The sequence below is a fragment of the Cydia strobilella genome, chromosome 10 (genome assembly GCF_947568885.1).
Source record: "Cydia strobilella chromosome 10, ilCydStro3.1, whole genome shotgun sequence".
Taxonomy (NCBI): domain Eukaryota; kingdom Metazoa; phylum Arthropoda; class Insecta; order Lepidoptera; family Tortricidae; genus Cydia; species Cydia strobilella.
In genome coordinates, this window is record NC_086050.1 from 8,533,149 (window position 1) to 8,547,142 (window position 13,994).

The window sequence follows — 13,994 nt, forward strand, 5'->3', positions numbered from 1 at the left end:
TATCACTTATAAATGAAGGGTACACGGATGGAACATGTCTAGTCACTTTTTTCGGAAAATTAGATTTTCATTTCAAAATGTAGAGCTCTTAATGAACTATTAGTCATAATATCTTTTGCTACCACTGGACAATATAATATGTAACACAACTATTTTTTTAGTTAAAAAAGACCTGGTCACGGAATTACCATAAATTTTGACATGGTTCCAAATTTTAAAACCGCGATTACTCAAAATGTTACTAAAGGGACTAGACATGTTCTTTCCGTGTACCCTTCAAATAAGCTGTATACATGGTTAATTCAAAATCGCTACCTATTTCCTTTTATTCCGTGAAAACTCTAGTAACAGAACTTAGTAACGAACTAGGTAAAATACGTGTCTTAAATGCAACGCTGAAAAGAGATAGCTCTTACATATAGAAAACAGCAACTTCAATTGTATACTTAGGTTTTATTGCATTTTAGTGCAACCGGAATCTATGTTGAAACCTAACGCAATAAAGTCGTAAATACACTAGCACGGTTAAGGTGTCCATACGTGACTAGGCTAAGATGAGGTCATCGATTCCCTATTTGACGTTTATCGATCGATATAAGCGCGGGAGAAAACCTATAAATTACATAAATGGGGTTGGCAACTGTCAAAGGTTTGCAGAGATGGCGCCATCATAGCTTGCCCCTTTCTCTATGAGATTTGGCATCCAGGACATTAAAAAAACAAAAATTTGACACAGTTCTAGGGATTGACAGGGCAAGCTGTCAAGCGCCATCTGCTAATTATTTCGACCGGCCAACCCCATTGATCGATTGGGCTCTAAGAAATTGCGGTAAATAAGTGTCTGCCGCAGGACGTGATACTCTTAATTGGTAGTTTTACCAGTAATTAATTATAATAAGGTAATATGGATTGAGTAGATTAGGCCTTAAGTGGTTTTATTTTATCGAAGGTCGTTTCGTATCTAACCGACCGAATATTCCCATAGAATAGTAAAGGTAGACCGAGCAGCAAAATTCCATAGACACCATAGACATAGTATATGTTGGTGTTAGAAAATCATAGACATAGTATATACAAGTAGTCGAAAATATAATTGAATTTGTTTCGTTTTAAAATGGAACGAAACAAAACAAAAGCAAATGTTCCATTTAATAATGATTTAAATTTCATTGGAGGTAATTTGTACTATTATTAGGATCGTGGGACGCCAGAGGATAATTACTAAGGTATGTACTTATATTTGATTATAACTGCAATGTTGTTTCCTTGGTCGAGACAGTTATGTAAATGAACTCCAGCGAGTCTGGCTTCGCAGTAAATCAGTAGACGCTTGCTTGACCCTGCCCGGTTTGCATTGCAAATTATGAGAGCCGACTGAAACCGATGTGATTTTATAATCACCCTTATTGAAAGAAGATTATTGAACATTCCAGTTGAATTGCAGAATTGATAAGTTATACTACAAATCGCAATTTTAGAAATAAAAGTATTAAACATTCAGCACCTCGGGCTAGACTCGTACTCACGACTCAAAAATCCCAGCTTGCCTCTTTACCAAAAGACCTCCCCGGCGAATATTTCTACCTAGTTATTCGGTCCTATTGCCTAGAGATATCTACCGTAACATTATTATGGTTCTTAACGACACTATGTAATGGTTCCAAGTAATCAAAAAATCAACAGTGACGATGCGCTACCCGTACTAAATGATTCTCTATATTTAGCATAGATGTGTGCTAACGAAACAACTACATTTAAACGACTTATCTGGGAATAGATAACCGATGAAACATTCAAACACAACCGCCTGTTGTATTTGAATGTATCGTGCTTCCTACGCATGCGCGTAGCGCGCATCCTGCCCAAGAGTAAAGTGCACTATAACATGACTCTTCAACAGTTACGTCATTTTTCTTCTGTCGTAAGTAGGTATCACGTCGCCATCATAAGCCAACTTGGACGGAAATTTTACGAATACATTTACCAGTTTTGTTATTAGCAATGTAATAGTACATTTCGATGCTAGTGCGGAAAGTATGTCATTACTTCACGAGCACCGAGATATCTTGCCACGAGCCGTAGGCGAGTGGCAAGACTCGGGACGAGTGAAGAATGACATATCCGCACGTGTATCGAACGACGTTTTTTAATACAGTTGCGAAAAAATAAGAAAAGCAACAAGTAAGGAATGGAATTCGAAACTTTTATATTATTAATTTTGTGACACTGACATCATTGACATTGACATTATGAAGAGGTGTTTTTCTAGCTTTTATTCGACTAGAATAGATATTGTTATTATTATTGAACCCACTTCAATGTTTTTTTTTTCAAATGCATGTTCTATAAGATAGAAACAATTGTAAATATTAAAACATTGTACTATTATTACCTAAATAACGTTATTTACGATTGTTTGTGTATCGTATATTTATAAAAACAATATCGAATGTTGCCTTTGGAAACTTAAAACATTCTTGCAGTAAGAAAATACGCCTCTTCTTTGACAGGCGTTCTGTTCCATTCAGACAACATATTAAGAACGGTTTTTCAACATTAAAAAATAAACGTGTTATAATCGTCTGTCCGCGTTCGCTTGGAGCGGACGTGTCGGTCTTGCAGTAAATTCCGTATTCGTTTATTCTAAATTTTAAATTGTGATTGGTCGAAAAGTGTTAACTCGATTTCTTGTTCCTCCTGTGCATCTGTTGTGCGTCGGCTCCTCCTTGTGGGCGGTCCTAGAAAGAGACATCAACTTTTTCTAAGTTCGCCGGAATCGAACCCAGGGCGTGGGGTTGCGAGGCCGCTGTCGTCACCGCTGAGCCAAGTTATCATTCTGCGCTAGCGACGAAATCAAGTACCGCGACGCGCACACGCTGACGTCACCGCAACCGTGAGCATCGGCTACGCCAGCGGAGCTACGAAGTGCTACGAGAACTGCGTCATCCTCGCACGCTATTGCATCGCTACGCCGGGTCACTGGGCAGTGTGTACTAATTTAAGCCTTATTTCCAGCAAGTTAGAAGTGAAACCCACGTAATGATGGCAGTGCAGCGAGGCGATAGTGCAGAGATGATCTGCCACGGCTGTAAGGAAGAGTTTGCGGTCGGTGAGGGGTATGTTCAGTGCATGGTTACGTCTTGCCGTAAGCTGTATCACCAACAAATATGCATCAATAAGACTCCTACGCTGGCGGAGCGGGACACTTGGATGTGCCCTGAGTGCAAGATTACATACAAAAAAACAGGATCTAATTGTGCGACTCCAGTAGGTACTCCATTGACAACTAAGAACATTTGCATCAGAAATAAAAGCGGGACGCCCGTACCACATACACAATGTACACAAACGTCCCCTACAGGTGAAGCTGGGTTCATGGTAAGGGAAATAAGTGCTATTCGTGACCAAATGAGCGCGTTATCGGAGCAGCTGGCGGATGCCCTTGCCGCTGTCAATAAATACCATACTGCGCTCACTTACTGCTCTTCTAGACTCGATATTGTCAATGAGCGACTACAACAACTTGAACTGAACTCGGCAAACGACTGTCACTGCGAGAAACCGAGTGCGGAGCCCCCTTCTACTGGAGTATCAGAGACGAAACCAGGACGGAAACGCAAGAAGCGAAATACAAAAAAATCTTCGTCAGTATCGAAGGGAAACATGGAAGGCAGTACAGGGGTTTCGGCTTGCGATGAAACCCGCGATGCTACTTCATCCTCAGTGGAGTCTAAGGGCGATAACTTGGTGCGCAGTAGCGACATCTCTACGGAAGAAGAAATAGATGCTGTCTTCGTCGGCCGTGACCCAGGTGAGGATAAAGATATTCCAAAAAAGCGTTTCTCCTCACTACGAGGTACGGCTGGGCCTGAGGTCACGTCGCTCAAGGCGGTGGAATTCCAAAGGTACATACACCTTTGGAACATGTTGTCAGGCGCCGACGAAATACGTGCATATTTGGAAACAATATTTCCCGAAAGAGCTTGCACAGTCCTTGAACTCAAACCGAAGGGGTCTTACAGGTCATACAAAATCGGCATCCCGTGCGAGCTATATGACAAATGTTTATCCGCAGATATTTGGCCCAAGAATGCTCGGGTGAAGCCATGGTTTTTTCGAGGACAGCAGAGAAACGACACATACCAGGAAAAGCCCAAGTCCCAAGACGGAAATAGTATCGATGTTAGACATAGTATACCAAAATGTCAGGGGCCTGAACACGAGACTTCACTACTTCAGGCAAAACCTGCTAGCTCTTGATTGTGACGTCATCGCGGTAACGGAGTCTTGGCTTACCGATGCCGTAAACGATGCTGAGTTGGTGTGCGGCGAGTGGAGCGTGCTGCGTCGGGACCGCGCTACAGGCGCGCGCGGCGGCGGCGTGCTCCTCGCGGCGCGCCCTGGCATCGAGCTCCGGCGTCGTGCGGATCTAGAGACGCCGAACGGCGAGGACTTATGGGTCACATTTGTGGTGGGTGAAGTAGTGTTTTACGTATGCGTCGTGTACATTCCTCCAAGTGCCTCAGAGGAAACCTATATGCGGTGGTTTGAAAAAGTGGAGTTGGTGATTGACACTCTTGCAGGTGTAGTGCTTGTGCTTGGCGACTTGAACTTGAACCCGGTGTATACTTCCCAGAGTGTCCTTGGTTATTATGGTTATCTCTTATCTGTTTGCGGTCTGAATGAGATGAATAAAGTGACGAATGTACATGGAAGTAAGCTAGATGTCGTGTTGGTGTCGGAGCGCATCACTAGTGCTACGGTCTCAAAGATGGCGGGCGAGGGGTTGGTCCCGAGATCTGATACGTACCATCCTCCATTGGAAATTTCGGTGCCCGGTAGCTGTGCGCATCGACCGACTGCAGAGCGTCTAGATCCTAGCAATGTGGATATGTGTCGGGACTGGAACTTTACTAAGAGTAATTTTGAGCTAATGTATAAATTAGTGTCCGAAACGAGTTGGCAGAAAGTTCTCAGTGCTGGCAATGTCGACATCGCTGTGGACACATTTTACAATATGATATATGATATATTTGACCTCTGCGTACCAAAACGGAAACGGCCGCCAGGTTCGAGTAGACGATATCCTGTGTGGTTCACGGCTGACCTGATTAGTGAAATCAAACAAAAAAGTAAACTGCACCGGGAATGGAAGGCTACACGGGATAAAGACGTCTACAAAAAGTTTGCAACATTAAGGTCAAAGGTAAAAGAGCTGCTAGCGACTGCTTATGACAGCCACATTGGGCGTATCCAAAGTACTCTTAAAGTCAATCCTCGCGCTTTCTGGCAGCACGTAGGCAGTCTCAAGACAAATGGTGGTTTTGTTTCCCGAGTCAAGTGTAAAGATAAAGAATTTGTTGGTAAGGAGGTGGCGAGCGCGTTTGCTAACTATTTCTCAGACGTCTTTCTACCTGACATTCCGCTTCTCGATCCAAACTTGTTAGACAATGCCGATCGGAAACCTAACGCCAACTGCATTGATATCAAATCAATAACGTTGCAAGAGGTTGAAGCTGGGATAAAACGCCTAAAGGCCAATAGCTCCGTTGGACCTGATAACTTACCGGCGTATATTGTAAAAGGTTGTGTGGAGTTTCTAAAGATCCCGATACAATATATTTTTAACCTGGCGCTCTCTTCTGGGTCATATCCTCGAAGTTGGAAGGTGTCTAGAGTTAGGCCGATCCCGAAGGCGAGTGACACTTCCGTCGTTGAGAATTACAGACCCATAGCCGTTCTTCCCACCCTTGGCAAGCTGTTTGAGTCCATACTTCACCGGATTCTATCTTCACAGGTTCGGCCCTTCTTGTGTGACGCACAGCATGGCTTTCGGCCTAGTCGTTCGGTCAACACGAATCTGTTGATACTAACTGACAACCTTGCTCAGCATCTTGATAGAGGTATTCAAGTCGATGTCATCTATTTCGATTTCTCGAAGGCTTTCGATCGTGTGGATAATGATGTGCTGCTTAGGAAACTTGATGAAATTGGTTTCTCTCCCAAGTTACTAATCTTTTTTGCCAACTATCTGCGCGATCGACAGCAATTCATCCGACATGGTTGTTTTGTCTCGACTCCTTACCATACCCGGTCTGGCGTCAGTCAAGGCTCCATCTTGGGGCCCTTGTTTTTCGGCATCATGATTAACGATCTCAAATCGGTTCTTCGGGCGGCTCAATGTCTCTTGTATGCTGATGATCTGAAGCTGGTATATAGGATAGAGCAAAGAACTGATTGTGAGACGTTACAAGAGGACATCGACTTGGTGTTTCGGTGGAGTATGCACAATAAACTTCATTTTAACCCAGTCAAGTGTTGTGTGTGTACATTTAGCCGCTCTCATTCCGCTATATATGGGCATTATATACTGGGGTCAGAGCCGATAAATCGTGTCTTTTCCGTCAAGGATCTGGGCGTAGTGTTCGATGCACGGCTAACTTTTCACGAACATATTATTTCTCTTGCCAAGAGTTCCTTTCAAAGGCTAGGTTTCGTAATCCGAAACCTCCGCGATTTTCATGACCCGGGGGCTATAAAAATGGTTTACAATGGTCTAGTAAGGAGTAAGCTGGAGACTTCGTCGATCGTATGGAACCCCTACGAATCGACGTATGCTTTACTGCTTGAGAAGGTTCAGAAAGCGTTTTTAAGGTTCCTTTATAAAAAAATATTTGGATACTATCCGTACCTGTACCCGACAAAGTATCTTCTCGGCTCCCTCGGGTACAATTCCTTGGAGGTCAGGCGGAATTACCAACTCCTAGTCACGGCATGCCGAGCCTTGCGTGGTGAGTCGGACTGTCCCGAAATTGTCTCTGGTCTCGTGCGTCTGTTTATCCCGGACGTCCCGAGAATGGCCCTTAGACCACGACAACGCGATCTATTGGCCGTGCCGCCGGGGCGCACCGTATCGCGCAGGAACTCGCCGCTGCCCCGCGCCCTTTCACTGCTCAATGCGCTCCTGGCATCGACGCCTGAGTGCGACCTATTTGCGTGGCGATGGACGGCAGTGTATAATGAATGCCTGAGATTCTGTGAGGCGATGGATGCTAGGTGCTCAACTGTTCCAACATAATTTGTCTGTCTGTCTATTCTAATGTTATGTGATATTATTGTTGTTATAATTGTTGCTGTTTTATGTATTATTATTGCTGTTAGTTTTAAGTTTCGTGACGCATTGGTTCAACTGTAATGTCATGTAAACATTCTTATCAATAAAATAAATAAATAAATAAATAATACTTATAATGATGAAGAGGTAAGTAATAAAATATGAAATAAGCATATTTTTCGTATTCTTACATTAACAGTAGGTTTTTATGTTGATTAGGACGTTTAAAGGAAACTAATATTAACACTCATCAATAAGTAGTCATGAATTGGAACAAGTAAAAATTTAAAAAAATTGGAAAAGTAAAAAGCACTAGTTCGCGAAAACCAACTTTCCGCACGCTAAACAGCCACGAAAAGTAGCACTTTTTGAGCAACTGTATTAAAAAGATTTTATCGCACTGAATGAGAATTGGACAAAAATAACTGTTATGTAAATATAACATTTGAGTGTAAGCGATATAACAAATTTCGTAACGTCTTGTAAGTTTATTTTGGCACCCTATTCTGGAGCTCTTTCAACTATGACATTATTTCTCATTAAGTAGGACTACAGTCCTAAATTCTTCTATTTTATACATTTTTTAAATACTTTGCAGCAGGGACCGAATACCGGTATATTTTTCATACAAATTAACCGGTATTCAATTTCCGTATCACGGTTGTTAAGCTAATCTGATCACAACTATTCTACCTAAATAGTATTCTATAATATCAAAGAAATATTGTGAATGCTATGAAATATATTGATTTTTAGTTATGCTGGTAACGGTCCGTGCTTTTCAGTGGCACGGCGTTTATACATATTACTAGATTCCCACAGGCTTACTAATCGCGTCTGTATTCTAGAATTTCTAGAAGTTGCAATTTATTTTATAGTGGTTTTAGCTAGTTATTCTGAGAACAAAAGCCGAGCAAATTGGCACCAAGGAATCCAAATAGATGGCAAATAAAATTTTGCGTTGAACCTTAAGCTGGACGCTAGTCTTATTAAGCGTGTTTTTGCAACTCCTATTTAGTCAATTGGTAAATAGGCCTATGTTCTACGCCCGTCACATAATTATTAAAATGTGCATTTAATTGGCGTAAACAGTTATATCATTGATTGGCTATTAACCGAACTTTGAACAATAATGTCCTTGCTTCCGTATTAAATGTGTACGTCATTTTAGCAAGGCTCAATTAAATTGGTTTGTTTTCACGTTTCACGTCAGCGTTAATACATATGCGTCATGATTGTAATAATCATTGTCCATTTTTTTTCTGTTGTTTAATGTTGATGTCAATAGAGAAGGCAATAAAAGTGAATAAATTAATATATCGTCGTCCGTATATTAACGTACTTATGTCATGAAGATCTATAGCGCACATATTACTTGTAACGTTTCAAACAATCGATTTTTACGCAACAATTGTAAGTGAAATTTAATTTACAAGATTAGTTATGAACGGAAATGTATATGTTATTACCTTTACTAGCATTTTATTTATTCAATCCTTTAAATAACGCTTAAACTTAACTTGGACTATTAAGAACTAAATACATATAGCAATGTTATATATAATAAATAAATATTATAAGACATTTTATTCTTACACAGATTGACTCCCACGGTAAGCCCAAGGAGGCTTGTGTTATAGGTACTCAGACAACGATATATATAATATATATTTATACTTAAATACATAGAAAACATCCATGACTCAAGAACAAATATCACACAAATAGATGCCCTTACCGGGATTCGAACCCAGGACCATCGGCTTGATAGGCATGGTCACTACCCACTAGGCCAGACCGGTCGTATATATAATATTATATCTACTGTTAATTATAACAAGAATCATCTTAAAACTATTAATAATTTACTAAGACTGGATTTTGTTTGAACTCCTTCAAATGATTTGATTTGATCCATAAATGGGTTAAAGCATACAGATGTCATAGTTCTAAATAGGTTAGCAAGTATAAAATTATAAAACCCCCTACGCTGTATGTCAAAAAATCCATTTAATGCTAATAATGCCTTACATCATTTTGGAAACCAGCTGATACTCTTCAAACTGCTGGATCGATTTTTATCTAACATAGCTTAGAACCACCGCATGGAAACTCGCTTTTACGTAAAAAAAACCGAATCGGTCCATTTGTTGGAGAGCTACGATGCCATAGATAGACAGACAGACATTGGCGTCAAATATATAACTCTATAACACCCCTCTTTTTGCGTCGGGGGTTCAAAGAATCACTGAATCATTTTCAGCCAGCGAAGTGCATCAGTTACACACATAGCGACACTATTGTGCGATCTCAAAATAACTAGACGCCAGCACAGTTAGATCTTGGGCCGCCGCCAGACATTACAACACTGTCCCTGCTACGAGTATCACAAACGTCGCGTCACACTTGTTTCATGGGAGTAAACACTCGTAAAAGAGTGACAGCCTCGTGCAATCGTGCTGCGAGATTACAGTAGCGTTGCACGCGGAGTACGTATCGCATTACCACTGGCCGGGTGTCATATAGATGCGAAGACGAGTGGCCAGAAGGTGAGTAAAATACGATCAATATTACAAATAAAAAATAAACGAATACGCAGGAGTGTGAAACGAGCAATGTTATTTATTGTTTCAAGATATACGGGGTATAGCGTTCAGTTCGCATACACTGATTACCATCAGAATACGAACAGTTTTCAGTTAAATCTGGTTACAATGTAGTAGAATCTGATCTCTTGAACAATTTTTTTTAAAGAAATATTCTACGTACATTTATACCGTAGACTGGGCTACCGTAGACTTTTATACTTTGATTCGTGGGTAACGTTGATCTTTGAACTATAGGAAATTTGTTTTTTCTAAACGTGTTTATAATACCTATAAATATAATATTAAGGTTTACCAAGAACACAAAATTTATAATTCATTTTTGCTGAACGTCATAATCAAATCGGTAGCGGTAGGTTTGGTTATACCTATATGTATTGCGCTTACAGTATTATTACAGCCTCGCACTGTTGTGTAGATTTGTTACTCTGTTACCTTTCTTCACTCCTATGCAAGTTTATTTTAATTATATGTATGAATAAATAAACTGTCACGTGCTTGTGCCCTGAAATAAGTTTTCCATGTGGCCCGCGGAAAATTTACGCACCGTACGAGATAGTTTATATTTATATTTAACAATGCCCTACCTGAATCAGTAGATTTATTTAAAACAACCAAGTGCATTTACTGATTTAATGTCATAAATTAATGATATGCCGTACTTTAGCTAAAGATAGTAAGAATCTCTGAAGGACCTAACCATATATTATACAAGATAGACTTAAACACTAAGATCGCGATGTTGAAATGAAAAGGTAAATGTATGAAAGAATCTTGCAGACCAGTCAGGGAAAAATTAAATTTTCTAATAAGTAAAATCGTAATTATTTATGAAACTACTCAGTCGCTAGGGTCCAATCGAGAGCTTATTCATAATCTCGGCAAGAGCTAGGTCCTCGTTGGTTTTAAGGACATTCTATATTCGTATTTGATCTTCTATATAATAAGTAACCAATTTTTATTACGTGTAAGTGTACGTAATGGCAAATGTACTGGCAGAATGCTGCGAGTTAATTTAGTAACAATGTCCCACTGTTTCCAAATCGGTACGTCGATACGTCTTGAGTTTGCATGGGCGGCCATTGCTCTTCGCGAATGTGCACAGGAGGTGTGCTAGGGTTGTCTGCTCCTAAATTTGTCTATAAAAAATATAAACTAAACAATTCATAAATATGCGGCACCCTTAAAGCAATCAGAATCTCACTAAAATACTTTACCCACCCGAAACTACCCAGATCGAAGGTTATCATAGCTTTAGTTGGACCAATTCGAACCAAAACGAGAAATTCCTTCAGTAGGTATTTGTTTACTGGCTATTGCATCAGGATATAACATGTATGTTGGAAGCCACAAGAGCTCGATCATCTAAAACCTTATTTTTTCAGTAAGTATTTCATTAATTGCCTGGCCTAAATTCGCCATGATTGGAAAAAAATGTATGATCGACGAGTATAGTGAAATGTAACGTGTCTTTGAATCAGTAACTACTAATAGTGTGATAGTACAAAAAAAGACCAACCCAAACCACTGATTTCACTGCTTTTATTGGTTTTACTTAAATAAACGTAGGTACTTACGAAAAAGATTTATTAGATTCAGTAAGTACCAACTTTTTGGCGACCCTTACAAAACTGACGCAGTACATTTCCAATGTCAAGTCGCTACGAAGCGGCATAACTTGCACAATTAATTGTCTGCCTTGGGCTTCAGTGACGTACAAAGTTCGCATAATCAAATAAGGATATATATATATACTTACACATACACTTATCTTTTAGATACCTACCCACAATAGGACACGCACACACTTCTTGCGAAAACCGGCGAGACTGTCTGCTAAAGTAAGGACGTTAAGTACGAAGAATTTCGTACATTCCTATCCTATCTCTATCGCACGCGCGTAATTATATTGCTGTCGCGCCCATGATGCCGGCGGTTAATGACACTGTGCGAGCGGAACAGTTTACGCTCCGTAACGAACGAAACCTATAATATGAAAGAGTGATAGAGATACAAAGCGTTTCGTTGTCCTAGCGCAAGCGATTGTCACCTTAGCTAGGTACCCAGCAATATAATTATGCGCGGGCGATAGAAACGAGGGGTCAATGTATGAAATTGTTCGTCCTTAGCGTCCTTACTTTATACCGGCTCCGCCTGGGTGCGGTAAAAGGGACTAGACCTTGAGGTGTTGGCTGGACGTTGCGAGGGATGACATGCGTGCCAATGATCTCACAAAAGAGGATGCTAAATACGGTGCGAAGTGGAGGAGGAAAAGGTGAAGCACCAGCAGATGCAATCGGGATAAACGCTAAGATGAGAGAGATAATGGTGTGATCACAATCATGTGATGGGTCCTCTACACGATGGGCCATCATACTGGCCGTCGCCTGTCGGATGGCTTACGGCGCGGCGGGATGGCGATGGGATGGCTACGGTGTCGGTTTTCGTCCGCACATCAAAGGTAGAGGGCCAGCGATAGTGCGCACGCATTTACACGGGGCCCGTTCCATAGTGCGTGCTCTCAACCATCGCATGGCCATCTCGCTGGTGCAGCGCTGGGCCATCGTGTAGAGGAGCCATAACCATCTCATAGCCATCTCGCTGGTCCAGCGCTGTGCCTTCGTGTAGAAGAGCCATCATGAAATGATTTATGAAATCACCTTTTGAAATCTCTGTCGGACCGGTTTGTAAAAACGACGCTAAGTTAAACGTGACTGAATGATACTATTGTACTACTGCGTTATTCATAAACGCGCGACAAGCCTCAATTAGCTAATTAATCGTTTGAATTAATCTGTCATTTATGTTCAGAATTCCCCTCATATCACAGCCCCATTTGGAGTGATGAACTTGTATCATTTTGCTCAATGAGAACGTGCCCAGGCCAAAGATCGACAATTTGATATTAGTCGTTATTTCATTGGTCCTATTACGATTGTTTTATGCATCTTCCGTTAGCTTCCGACCGCACCTACGTTCCCACGTTGGGGGCATTTTGACACACCCGCTGAATTATATTACCATTGTGTATTGATGCCTTTGGGAAAGCGTGGTAGGCATGGGTGATATTTCTGACTTAATTAATACCGTACCTAACGTAAACAATATCTGCAGGAACGAAGAAACGTGAAAGACGGAGAGATTTGAAACATAGTTAGCTGAATGTTTCGTCTCCGTATTGTAAATAATACGTACGGTACGTACGAGAATTATGTGAAAATAAACGGTTTCGAATCTCACCATATACTCGAGGTTAAAGATGTTTTCACAGTTTTTCTATCGTACATGTTGTTTAAGTTATAAAGCAACACTTGTGTAAGCACAACAACATTGAACAAGGGCCCGAGTAACGAGTATAACGAGTTTTGTGCTCTTCGAGAAATAGTTAGTAGGTAATAGTACAACTTGACATTGTTTAAAATAGTATTTAGGAATTACATGATCGGTTACGAGAATATAGTGAATGAATGAATTGAATGGGGTGCGCCGGCGCGGGCCTTGGCCTTAGCGTTATGGTAATGAATAATGATCGCGCGTTGTGACGTTCGGTCTAGATCTGTGCAATTGTCTAGTCTTAATTATTAAACTTCAGCCATGACAACCTGCAGTAGTATTAACAGGATTTAAATAGTATATGTATTGTTGATATGGCGTGTGTTGTGACTACAGTTGCCAACAAATTTGATCTAGATAACATTACAGAGAAATTATGAATGAATTCCATTTATAATTTCTCCATACAATTCCGAACCTCACTGTATATGACTAATTATGTGATCTACTATCATTAAAGGCAATTATTATAATTGAATATTTAGATACACAATACACATAAAAAAACCGGCCAAGTGCGAGTCGGATTCGCGCACCGAGGGTTCCGTACTTTTTAGTATTTGTTGTTATAGCGGCAACAGAAATACATCATCTGTGCAAATTTCAACTCTCTAGCTATCACGGTTAATGAGATACGGCCTGGTGACAGACGGACAGACGGACAGACGGACAGACAGACAGACGGACAGACGGACAGCGGAGTCTTAGTAATAGGGTCCCGTTTTTACCGTTTGGGTACGGAACCCTAAAAATTAAGGAATTTAAAAACGACGCAAAATAATAAATACAAGGTTAAGAATCAGACGGACAGAAATCGAGTAAGTAGTCTACGTATATGTCTAAAATACGCAATGAACACGACAATTTGTTACGCTATGTAGTAAAGGCCAAAAATGGCAAAAACCTCTAGAGTCGATGACGCAATATTTTAATGCCCTTCA

General features: G+C 40.7%; 2 protein-coding genes across 3 annotated transcripts in view; one reads left to right on the forward strand and one right to left on the reverse strand.

Annotated features, from left to right (window-relative positions):
• The window catches only part of LOC134744704 (ubiquitin-like FUBI-ribosomal protein eS30 fusion protein), a 105,603-nt gene that overhangs the window by 25,071 nt on the left and 66,538 nt on the right, over positions 1-13,994 (forward strand). The gene's annotated exons all lie outside the window — the stretch shown is intronic.
• The window catches only part of LOC134744569 (uncharacterized), a 53,241-nt gene that overhangs the window by 8,056 nt on the left and 31,191 nt on the right, over positions 1-13,994 (reverse strand). The window lies entirely within an intron of this gene.